The 12,655-nt window shown below is 45.0% G+C and overlaps 1 protein-coding gene across 2 annotated transcripts in view; it reads right to left on the bottom strand.

Annotated features, from left to right (window-relative positions):
• Window positions 1-10,958, bottom strand: part of DUSP14 (dual specificity phosphatase 14) — a 21,742-nt gene extending 10,784 nt beyond the window's left edge. The window contains exon 1 of one of the 2 annotated variants that reach the window (XM_008066955.2): window positions 10,857-10,958. The gene's annotated coding sequence lies outside the window, so the exon portion shown is untranslated. Of the gene's footprint in view, window positions 1-9,216; window positions 9,372-10,856 lie in introns of those variants that run through there. The other variant, XM_008066956.1, reaches the window with a different exon arrangement.
• Between the last annotated feature and the right edge of the window lie 1,697 nt (window positions 10,959-12,655).

Here is a 12,655-nt window from a genome sequence, read left to right as displayed (position 1 = left end):
GCTACTTGGAAGGCTGAGGCGGAAGGATCGCGGGAGCCCAGCAGGTCGAGGCTGTGGTGGGTGACAGAGTGAGACTTCAACTCACAAAAAAAAAAAATGCAAACTAGAGATTAAACCCATTAAATAAATAAAGTGCAAGAAGTACTGCTCTCATTAATCTGCCTCATTCTGTCCCATTGACCTGCTAAAGCATACTCAAGTTCCTGTCCTGTTCAAGCCACGTCTATCGCAGATCAGTATCATTCTGGTGTTGCAGTTCCCAGATGAGGAATCAGAGGTAAATGGAGGTTAAGATGCTTTCCCAGACTCTACACAGAAAATCAGTAACCCCATTGGGACCAGAACCCTCCTTCCCTGAGTTGTTCATTTGTTGATTAGTCATACAATCTGACCACAACAGATCAACCCATCCAAAGACTACCAAAATGTACATTTCACTGAGGAGGGTAAAAATTAAAACTGTAAGAGAAAGGAATTAAGGAACATCGTAACATCAGATCAGGTTGCTTTACAGTCACAGTCTGGATATTAATCCCTAAAAATCCTAAACTGCTGGTGGTATGAGATGGTCTTTGGATGTTAAAAAAAAAAATCTGGTAAAACTAAACCAAGAAAGTGCTTGCATAAGTCCACAATTATATTTAAACTTGTTTAGTGATAACTAGAAACCAATGTGAGCAACAGCTTATATACACAATAATTAGCCAGGCATGGTGGCGTGCACCTGTAGTTCCATCTACTTGGGAGGCTAAGGTGGAAGAATCACCTGAGCCCAGGGTGTTGAGGCTGTGGTGAGCTGTGATCGTGTCACTGCACTCCAGCCTGGGCGCCAGAGTGACACCTCAACTCAAAAATAATAATAATAGTAAAAGTTTAAACATTTAAAGGCAAAATACTTTTTTAAAAAATCACACATCAGCAACAAAAGTCAGGTAGATATGAGTTTGCCTCAAAGTTGTCAAAGATGGTACTGAGAAGCGGGACCATGCGATCTCAGAAAACGCAGGTCTCTTCATCAATAAGATCTCAGTCCTTAAAAACTTACTATTACTTTAAGGAAGACAAAGAACTAACTAATAAATTAGAATAAAGTTAACAGGACTAAGTGCTCAGTAGTTAATCACCCTTTGATCATCTACCCTTTGATGTCTCATTGGAGGTATCAAAATCCTTAAAACTCCGGCAATGTGTGTCAACCTGTACCCTACAAGGACTCTGTTATCAAATACCTGGTCCAAGTCCACATTTTTATTTTTTTTATTTTTTATTTTTTTGAGTTGGAGTCTCTCTGTCACCCAGACTGGAGTGCAGTGGCAGCTCCCGGCCATCACAGCCTCAACCTGCTGGGCTCCGGCGATCCTTCCGCCTCAGCCTTCCAAGTAGCTGGAATTATAGGCATGCGCTACCACGCCCGGCTGATTTTTTGATTTATTGTAGAGATGAGGTCTCGCTGCCCAGGCAGGTCTCGAACCCGCAGGCTCAGGCAATCCACTCACCTCAGCCTCCCAAAGGCGTGGGATTACAGGCTGAGCCACCGAGCCCGGCCAAGTCCACATTTTTAAATGATTTTATACCAAATTGATTATATTTATAAAACAGTGATAAATTTATTTTTTTTGAGTTGGAGTCTCACTCTGTCACCCAGACTGGAGTGCAATGGCCGCTCCTGGTCACTGCAGCCTTGACCTGCTGGGCTCCGGCGATCCTTCCGCCTCAGCCTTTCAAGTAGCCGGAATCACAGGCACGCACTACCACGCCCAGCTGACTTTTTTTGTTTTATTTATTGTAGAGATGAAGTCTCGCCAAGTTGCCCAGGTGGGTCACGAACCCGCGAGCTCAGGCAATTCCACTCACCTCAGCCTCCCAAAGTGCTAGGATTACAGGCTGAGTCACCGAGGCCGGCTTAATAGTGATAAATTAATTTCTCATTTTTCTTTGTAAATCAAAGGCATCTATAATTAATTACCCAGTGCTTCTGAGCAGTATGAGATAAACAATCAAGTCTCTTGCTTCCGCTGGATGGAGGGAACCTGCCGAAGCTGAATGCCCCCTTCCACGATGACAGGCAGCAGGCCTACTGCATTTGAGGGCAAGTGGGAGGCTCAGTTATGCTACAGCAAAATGACGAATCAAGTCTTCAGCTGAACAGGAGTCAAAAGGCAGAAGGTCCTGAAGTTATTCCCTTGGCTTTACTTACCTCCTGAAAAAATACTGTCTTAAAATACAATAATATATAAAGTTTCCTTTAGAAGACTATATTACTGTTAAAACATCATTAAGGGCCAGACATGGTAGCTCTACGCCTGTAGTCCCAGCACTTTGGGAGGCTGAGGTGAGAGGATTGCCTGAGCAGTGGGCAACTTGGCGAGACTTCATCTCTATAATAAATCAAGAAAAATTAGTCGGGCATGGTGGCATCTGCCTGTAGTTCCAGCTGCTTGAAAGGCCAGATAGAAGGATTTGCCTGAGCCCAGCAAGTCAAGGCTGCGGTGGCCTTGGGAGTGCCGCTGCCCTCCAGTCTGGGCAACAAAGAGAGATTCCGACTCAAAAAATAAATAAATAAAACAAAACATCATTAAGTTACCAGTCACACTCTATCAGAAAATGCAAGGGCCCCTGAGCTTCACTCTAATTTTGTTCGAGTGAGAAGTTGCCCAACTATGGCTGGCAGGGCCTTATCTTGCCCACCACTTGTGTTTGTGCTGCCTGTGAGCTAGAGTTGTTTATACATTTTTTGAGTGGTGGAAAAAGAAACCAAGAGAAGAACAGTATTTCATGGCACATAAAAATTAAATGAAGCAAAATTTGTGAATAAAGTTGTGCTGAAACACAGCCACCACACTCGTGTGTTATATATTAACTATTGCTGTTTTCCTGCTGCAGCAGCAGAGTTGGATACTTGCAACAGAAACCATATGGCCCTCAAAGCTAAAATATTGACTATCTGGCCCTTTACCAAAAAAAAGTTTGCTAACCCTTGGTTGAAATGAATAAGCTATAACACCATCATGCTATGGTAAAGATTATTAAGATTATTTTCCAAAATGTGGTCTTAAGCAGTCCTACATGAAAATCACACCTGGGTTGCCTGGCAAAATGCAGAATCCTAGGCCAGTCCAGACCTAATTAATCAGAATTTCTGGAGGTGAAGGCCTGGGAATATATATTTCTAGCAAGTATCTTTCTAGAAGAAATCTAAAAATAATATTATTAAGGGTGGGCTGATGTGAAAAATATAAATATTTGTATTTCTAGGAGGCTAAATGGAATAAGGAACTTCATAAATGTAATTTATTTTTAAAAAAATACTATTTTCAAATAAAATAATTCAGTACATCATTTGGATCTAAGCTATAATCCAGCACAAAACAAGTTCCATTTCACTTCCATTTTGGATCATCTTTGGTTAGAAGGTTTTTTGGGGGGAGGGGAGGGAGAAACAGGGTCTCACGATTGCCTAGGCTGGTCTCAAACTCCTGGTCTCAAGTGACCTTCCTTCTCAGTCTCCCAAAGTGCTAGAATTACAGGCATTGGCTACTGCACTCCAACCTGGCTGAAAGTTTATACCAAGTAATTGACGTCCTATAAAACACTGAATACTTCTTCAACTTTTATTAACAAGAAACATCAGACATGGTACGGTGGCTCACGCCTGTAATCCCAACACTTTGGGAGACCAAGACGGGAGAATTGCTTGAGCAATGGAGTTTGAGACCAGCCTAGGCAACACGGTAGACTTCATCTCTATAAAAAATTAGCTGGGCTTGGTGCCACACACCTGTAGTCCTAACTACTTGGAAAACTGGGGTGGAAGGATCCCTTGAGCCCAGGAAGCGAGGCTGTGGTGAGCTGTGATCACACCACTGCACTCCAGCGTGGGTGACAGAGTGAGACTCCAACTTAAAAGAAAAAAGAAAAGAAGCATCATGTGAAATGATATACAACCTTTAACTTTTGTCTCTATAAAAAAATTAAAAAGTTAGCCTGATGTGGTGGTGCCAGGAAGACTAGACTGCAGTGAGCCATGATTGTGCCACTGTACTTCAGCTTAGGCAACAGAGTGAGACTTCATTCAAAAAAATAAATAAGAAAATAAAGTTGGAAGGAAATCTTACCAAAATCATGGGAGTGGTTACCTCAATGGAGAAAAATGAGAAGGGGCCCAAGGAAGCTTTGAATTTATAAAGCTTACTTTTTTTTTAATAAAAGAAAAGAGAGATAAAGTCAGTATGACCAAGGTTTTTGAGTGGTGAGTAATGATACTGACTAATTTGCTCTCTGTAATTTTCTACATGACTTCAATTCCTAAAAATAAGAAATATTTTTCAGGTTGGGCACGGTGGCTCAAGCCCGTAATCCTAGCACTTTGGGAGGCCGAGGTAAGAGGATTCCCTGAGCCCGCAGGCTCAAGACCAGCCTGGGCAACTTGGCAAGGCTTCATCTCTACAAAAAAAAAAAAAAAAATCAGCCAGGCATGGTGGCACATGCCTGTAGTTCCAGCTACTTGGAAGACTGAGGCAGAAGGATCATGTGAGCCCAGCAGGCCGAGGCTGCGGTGGCCGGGAGTGTGCCGCTGCACTCCAGCCTGGGCAACAGAGTGAGACTCCAACACACACAAAAAAGAAAGAATATTAAGTACAACAAATGGCTATCAGTCCAAGCCCCCTCTCTAGCACTTTACACGGGAGCCAGAAATAACAAGTCAATTTGGTAAGAAAACATGGCAAGAATAACAGCATGGCACAAGGGCTGGATTGGCAAAAAAAAAAAAAATTTTTTTTTTTTGAAACAGGGTCTTGCTCTGTCGCCCAGGCTGGAGTGCAGTGGTGTGATCATGGCTCAAACCCGTGGGCTCAGGTGATCCTCCCACCTTAGCTCCTGAATACTGGTACTACAGGTATATGTCACTATGCCTGACCAAGTGTTTTTTTTTTTCTTGGTAGAGATGTGTCTCACTAAGTTGCCCAGGTATTTCTTGAACTCTTGAGCTCAAGCGATCCACCTGCCTTGGTCTCCCAATGTGCTAGGATTATAGGCATGAGCTACTGTGCCAGGCTGCAACATTCTTAATTATAAATCATGGCTTCAAATTTATATGTAACTCATATGCAGACAATACTCGTCTAGATTTTCTTTTCATTTATTTTGAGTTGTAGTCTCACTCTGCCACCCAGACTGGAGTGCAGTGGCACACTCATTGCCACCACAGCCTCGACCTGCTGGACTCAGGCAATCCTTCTGCCTCAGTATTCCAAGGAGCTAGAACCACAGGCGTGTGCCACCATGCCTGGCTATAGGTTTTATTTTCACCAGTGTTTCCTTAAAATTTCAAGCACATTCGCCTCATGGTTACTCTTCCAGGTAGGGAAGGCAGGTGATTCTAGGCTCTCTGCTACATAACGTTTATTGGTCAACAGAAGCGTCATGCTCTTATTAAAGAGTTTTTTCATACGTACCCACAAACTCAAAGACCTATGGGGGAGTCAAGAAAATATGCCATAGGCCATTGATGCTGAAATCATTCTGGGACAAAGGCAGAAGCCCGGCAGTTGCATATGAATTCCTAAAGAACCTGTCTGTCCGCTGAGACCTCAAGGTGGGGGGATAGGGGTATGTGGAAAAGCTGACCATACTGGGCCTGTGGTGGATCTGAGTATAAGAGCCACCAGTAGGAAATGCCAAGGTGAGTCAAGCATGGCCCTGGCCTCAGCCCTTGGCCTGGAGGCAGCTGGGAAATGGAGTTCTTCCCTGAATGGGTCTTTGAACACACTCAAGGTTCTGACTCTACTGTTCATCATTCTCTTGTGGGTGTCATTTCTCAAAAACTTCTCATTTATACGCACATGGTTTCTTAAATTATGATTATTTTAGAGAATCTGAAAAAATATTTACTATAATAAGCAACAAAGTATCTGTGTCTTATGTAAATAGAGACTACAAATAGAGTAATTTAGCCATTTTCCAAGATGCCTTACAGAAAAAAACAAAAAGGAAAGGCTAATCTCATATTCTTCGGGCTAGTTCTTCCATCATCTCTCCAGCTAATAAAAAGGATCCCCTGAGGGTATTTTGTAAACCTACAGAACTGAAGGACATTCTGCTCTAAGAACAGAAACACACTGTTAACACATAATACCAGGCACATAGTAAGTACTCAGTAAACGCCTGAATTTAATAACTGTCCTCTCTCTTTGACATACACATACACATACACCCCAGCTAGATTTAAATCCAGCTGGCAAAACTAAACACAGGTAATCAAAGTTAACCTAGCAACTGTCTGTTCAGGAAGCAGGAATTCACTATATCAATCCTAGCTCTAAGCTGGAAGCAGTGGCACGCCTATAATCCCAGCTACTCAGGAGGCTGAGGAGAAAGAACTGCTTGAGCCCAGAGGAGTTCAAGTCCAACCTGGGCAACATAGTAAACCCTCGTCTCTTAAAAAAAAACAAAAACCAAAAACCAGCTATAAACTGCTTCTACTTTCTCAAAGGAAAATCTAGAGAAAAATACCTTTTAAAGACTATAAAAAAGTCACTTATTCCTGTAGCAAAGAGGTAGTGGTTACTTTGGAACTGCCAAGGAGCAGGGGCCAGGGTCTGTGCTCAGTGCCTGTTAGGGAATGTGCACATGCACCCAAGTGTATGAGTCCTGTCCTGGGGTGGGGTGGGGGGGAGATGGGGGCAGTAACAAGGACAGGCCTGGGTTCCTGCACACATATCACACACTGACTGCCCTACACATTTAGGGCTGGGTGCAATGGAAGCATTCACCAGAGGTAGGATTCATTCAAGAGCTTTAGACTTCCAGGTAGTTGGCACTCTTATTTTTAGTGCTCCATTTTGCATATTTAAATTTTCCTATGACTATTTTTCTCTTAAAAAAAAAAAAAAAGATTAGTGGAAGGATTCTATTAGATATTTGTCAACTAACCACCATGGAATACCATTTCTGATTTTTGGGTGGTCTATTAGTCCAAACCAAGTAACTAAACAAAAATACACTGGTACATGGTGGGCCAGGGATTAGACTACCTAAATGACATTCATTCACTCATTCATGAAATACCCAAGCCTATTGTGGTTAAACAGCAAACACAGTGGATTATAAATTCAAGGCTGACAACCACTGAAGGAATGTAAATTGGTACAACCACTTTGGAAAACAGGCATCAACTAGTAAAGCTGAAGACACACACCTGACCCAGGACTGCTCATAATTGCCCCAGACTAGAAACAACTCAGATGTCCATCAACAGTGGACAGATAATAATCTGTGGTATGTTCATACAAAAGCGAGGTAACTACAGTCACAAGCAACAACATGGATGCGTCTTAAAAAACAGCATGCTCTCATCAACAAGGGTACCTGCATAATGAACATTTGTATAGCTAACCCTGAATTGTACCCCACATCTTTAAAATAAAGAAAAAAAACCCAGCATGCTGCAGGAATTTAAACAAACAAAAAAATTATGGTTGTGTGTATACATGATGTTGACCAAAAGGAGGAAGGACACAAAAGTATACCAACTTTGATGTCATTTGCATAGAGGTGAAAACAAGTAAAGTAAAACAGATATTTCTATGTAGGGGGTAAAAATATAGAAAAGAAGCAAGTGATTTCCAGAAAAGCCAGGGCAGTTTCTGGCTATCCAACTGGGAGGGGAGAGAGATTTTTCTTGGGAAAGAGGAGGGGAATTTTAGTTTCACATTTGGGTTTTCTTTGAAGTAATTCAATCAAGTTATCCATTCATTTTAGGCCCTTCTTTGCATGTTACAGTTCACAATTTAAAAAGTTGCATAAACCGGGCTCGGTAGCTCAGCCTGTAATCCCGTGCCTTGGGAGGCTGAGGTGAGTGGATTGCCTGAGCCTGCGGGTTCGAGACCCACCTGGGCAACTTGGCGAGACCTCATCTCTACAATAAATCAAAAAATCAGCCGGGCATGGTGGTGCGTGCCTGTAGTTCCAGCTACTTGGAAGGCTGAGGCGGAAGGATCGCCGGAGCCCAGCAGGTCGAGGCTGCGGTGGCCGGGAACGGCTACTGCACTCCTGTCTGGGCGACAGAGTGAGACTCCAACTAAAAAAAATAAAAAAATAAAACTAAAAAAAATAAAAAGTTGCATAAGTGCAATGTAATGTTGATTTCCAGAAATTAAGAATCATTACAATTCTGGCCCATCCTCTCTGAATGTCACTGATAGGCTTATCAGCTTCCTAAGGTCAGGGACCAACCTTATTTGCCTTTTCCCCAGTATTCAGCAGATGCCTTTAGCATGGTAAAGTCCTCAGCAAATGTTTAATACATAAGTCCGTAAGTTCCTAACATGAATTTTGTTTTAACTCACCTACTGCCTGAAATTACTGATTTGAACAATGCACACTTTAACACTTTCCTTTCCTTTCTTTGTCTTCACTCCAGTGAAGGTTTCTTAAATAATAAAGCTACCACTTTAAATGTTAGCTCTGTAAGTTTACACCCAGGCCACTGTTGCTTTAGCAACTCTCCCTGCCTTCCACTCCCTTTGATGCCTCTTTAGAAGCAAAGACAAGACAATACACTAGTAGTCCTGGATATATTTTTTTAAATAGGAAAGCTTTCTTCTGTATGTAAAAATAAAGCCTATGACTGACTACTTTGAAATTGCTTAAAAAGGAGGCATTTGCCCATTGTCCTGACAAATGCCATCATCATATAATCAGGATTATTAAAACTGTACAGGATTATTAAAACTGTACAGCTGGCTGAACTTAAAAGCATGCTACCTGTTTTGGACAGAAGCCAAATATTTATGACCAGGACCAGTTGATTTCAAAATAATAAATTTCAGTTAAAAAAAAAATCTCTGTGTACATTTATGAAAATGCTTAGAAAAGTCTAAAATGATACACACAAACTGATAAAGACACACACAGCAGTTACTTTTGAGAAAGATGCTCAAAAAAGGCTTTAACCTTATCAGTAAAATTTAAATTTTTACACAGATGAGGGTTAACATACTCCTTGTGATACTGGGAAGCAGCATTTTTAATCCATCTTGCCTTAAAACAAAATCCCTGTTGCAAAGGAATCCACCAAATAAATCCCTCCCTAAGCCTCCCTTTAAAAAATGCTCAAGTTTTCAAGGATTTCCTGGACTTATAAGCCTTGCCAGTTTTCTATTATATGACTATACATTCATGCCAATCTATTAAAGAACATTACAGAATTCATACCTGCAGTCAACCAATATGAACAACTTCAGAGAATTCGAGATAGACACGTCCGACACTGACATTAAAAAGACCTGGAATGTAGGAAACTGTCTCCAGTTTTATGGGGGAAGGCCAAAAATATCAAGCAACTACTTCTCCTCCCCCAAGCGTCAGAAGATGAGTCAGAGCTGGAGGCAGGAATAGGGCCCATGTGTCAAGCCGCCTGTGCAGGGCTCCTTCTTACCTCCTCCCGGCAACCTTCTTCCCTCACCCAGGCCCAGGCCAGTCCCTAGTGTGAATTCTGGGGTGTCTTTGGCCAAGAAGAGGTGGTTATTTACCATGGGGGTGCCTCATTCTCTGCATTTCTCAAAGAAACCGAGACTGAGGGCTTTTAGGAGTCCACAGGTAACAATAACCCAGCTGCAGCTCTAGGGAGTGGAGCTTCCAGACACTCTCACACAACTTTGCAAAGAATACAGCACCTTTGTTCCCTTCGTTTTAAAGAGCAGGAAGGAAATAAGCAGAGAGAAGCTGTGACTTGCCCAGTGTGACTTAACTTTGTGGCAGAGCTAAGTCCCAGGCAGAGCTGCCATCAGAAGGCCTTGGTTTCTTTGACTTTTAACTGATCTCTACAATCTCAGGGCAGGGCTTTCAGCATTCCATTATATTTCTGACCGGCCTTATGGGCTAGGAGTTCAAGAAGCTGTGGGTTAAACCTCTTAGTCCAAATTCCCTTAAGGTTAGTAAAGAATCCGGAGTTTGCTCCTTGCCTCTGTTTTCACATCCGTAAAACGGGATGGTAGGTTCTCCACCTACCTATCTTATAAAACTATAATGAACAGCTAACGAGTTAACACACGTTAAATGCCTTGAGGTCCTGCTGGATGGAAAGTACAAAGTGGTTAAAAAAAAAAAAGAAACAAAAACAAAAACAAAACCCTACACAGGATAACTACATGTGAAGTCACTCCTTGCCTCTGGGATGCCCAGTTACCATAACACTGGCTGGTCCCACTGGCAACATCCACCTAAATAAAATATAGTTATACAATCCGCTTAGGGCGGCTACAGCATGCACCTCCTTCTCTCACGAACAACTCAACTTCGCTCGGGAGAGCAAGGGTACTTAGGAGAAAGAAGACATATGTTAGCTCGGTGCACACCAATCTACTACCGCAGAGAAAGACTCAAGTTAGACACTTGGCATCGCTGAAAGTCAAGTTGCTTCTAGCAATGCACCAGAAACCTTTGGAAGATGCAAAAAGCCTCGGCCGGCTCCACAGCGGGTGGATGCCGTCGGCGGGGTGAGGAGGCCATGGCGGGCGGGAGAGCAGAGGGGTCAGGAGGAGGCAAGAGTGGGAGGAGCAGCCGAGGTTGCCCACGAGCCCGTGCAAAGGGCCGGGGTCCCGAGCCGGCGCGTGGGCAGCGGAGGAGGGAGGGTGCTGGCCCAGGGGCCAGAGGCGGGGACGCGGCGGAGGTCCCGGGCCTCTCTTCCCCCGCCGCCCCCAGGACGCGAGAACCGCCCGGAGCAGGTGGGGGCGCCGGCACAAAGTTTCTACAGACAAGGGTCGCGCGGGCCTCAGGGTCCCGCCAGCGCCCAGGGGCCCCGTCGGCGCCAAGTGTCGCCCCCCGGACGCCCCCCGGGCCTGCGGGCCCCCTACCGGCGCGGCTTGGCTGGCGGCTGGGCTCCGTCCTCCTGCACGGCTCGCGGCTTCTGCGGGCTGGGCGCCGCGCGCGCCCCTCCTTCTCCCTCCGCCCGCGCCCGGGGCGGGCCGCGCGCACGCTCCCGGGGCGGGGGGGGTGGCGGGGGACGCGGGGCAGCCGGCGGCGCGCGTGCGCGCTGGGCCAGTGCGCCGTGCGGTGCGGCCGGGCTCGCCACGGGCCTCCGCGATGGTCGCTTCGCCTTTCCCCGGGCGCCCCTCTGTTCTGGGGTCCCCTTCACTTGTCTCCCACACCTACACGACCGCTCTCTTCCCCACTCAGCGTCCATCTCCAAGCCCAGTTGAGGCGGGGGTGCAGGGGTGTGCTGTCCCAGGGTGCTTTCTGGATTTGAGGGGATTAAAGGCGAGGAAAACAATACAAAGAAAGGTGCGAAGGCCGCAGCTAGTGACTAGTCGCCACCTCTCACTCCACCCCGACCCCCTCTCCAACGCGGCGAGCCCAGGAGTTGGGACGGAAGAGTGAGGGGAAATACGTCTCATGGCAACTGTTGGATGGATCTTGCTTGAACAGGTAGGGGCAGTTGCTGGCAGCCGTGGGAAGCTGCATCGCCGAGACTCAGGAGGGATACGTGTAGGATATAGACAGAGATTCTGCTGCGCCCACCACTGCACCACAGGTGTCCACCCGAGCCTCAGAACGCCACAAGCGCAGCCTGTGCCCATGGAGGCGCTAAGGGCTCCTCTGCTGCTATTCTGAGAGTCTTTTTAAATTTAGGTGTGCCCACCTTTGACTCGAGTAGATGCACAATGGGCTTTTTTTTCAGCACAAACCTGCCCTCCCTTCCGCCTGTGGCAGGTGATGGGAGGCACGGGGGAGGGACAGACGACTTCCTCGAGGCTCTGCAGTGAGTCAAGACACCTAAGAGTCGGGACTCCATGCCCAGTCCTTTACTCACCAGACCTCCCCATCGTGGTAAATCGTCGGCCTCAGAGCTGCTGAACAAACGATCAGTCATAGGTTTGCGGGGCGGGGTTAGTGGGGGAAGTAAAAATTACGCTTTGGGTTTACATCTCCCCAAAACTTCAGCCAAAAGCTTTGAGGCTTTTTCATGGTTCTTCCTGATGTCCACTGGTCAAATGGATTCAGAGTCAGTCTACGGGTGCTGGAATATCTAGAAGTTTTGTCTGCTTCCCAAAAATGTAACATCAAAGACATTTCAGTGATAATCCTAGGAGAGCTAAAAAGGCCTAGACTGGAGAGATTTATTTTTGCTGTCATAAAAAGAGAATCAAAGCTTTAAAATTAGGCAAAATTAATCTAAGAAAAAACAAAGCAGAATATGATTCAGGAAAGCACTAGTTCAGATCTTGCCTGGGAAAGGCATCTCCCCAACACTATATGGTTCCATCAATTCGTCTAGTGACTTATTTTGGACATGCCAATACAAAAATAGCAGAATCTCTAATAGAAATGACAGTGTGCTGCTTTCATTTCTGTTCCCCGCCCCCCAGTCCTTCGTTCAGTCAATTCAGTGACTCAGCAGCACAAATAGATACATCCCTCTTCAGATTCCAGCTTGTTTGTTACACAGAAGCCAGGTTTCCAGAGCAAGCTGTAGTTAGTGACAAGGAGCTGGGCATTTTCATGGATTATGGGAGCTAAGCCCACCATGAAGAGTCATACCCTAATCAATGAAAAGGAGGGAGGTGGGTTAAAATAGGGTTCATGTTGAGTGTGAGGTGTGTGTAAAGATTTAGATTATGTAGGAAGAAGTGCTGAAGTCAGGAAGACCATTTAA

This window comes from Carlito syrichta, unplaced genomic scaffold (assembly GCF_000164805.1).
Source record: "Carlito syrichta isolate Samal-C Ts95f unplaced genomic scaffold, Tarsius_syrichta-2.0.1 Scaffold309200, whole genome shotgun sequence".
Lineage (NCBI taxonomy): Eukaryota > Metazoa > Chordata > Mammalia > Primates > Tarsiidae > Carlito > Carlito syrichta.
The sequence above is the reverse complement of the archived record's forward strand: the minus strand, read 5'-3'. Positions and strand labels throughout refer to the sequence as shown.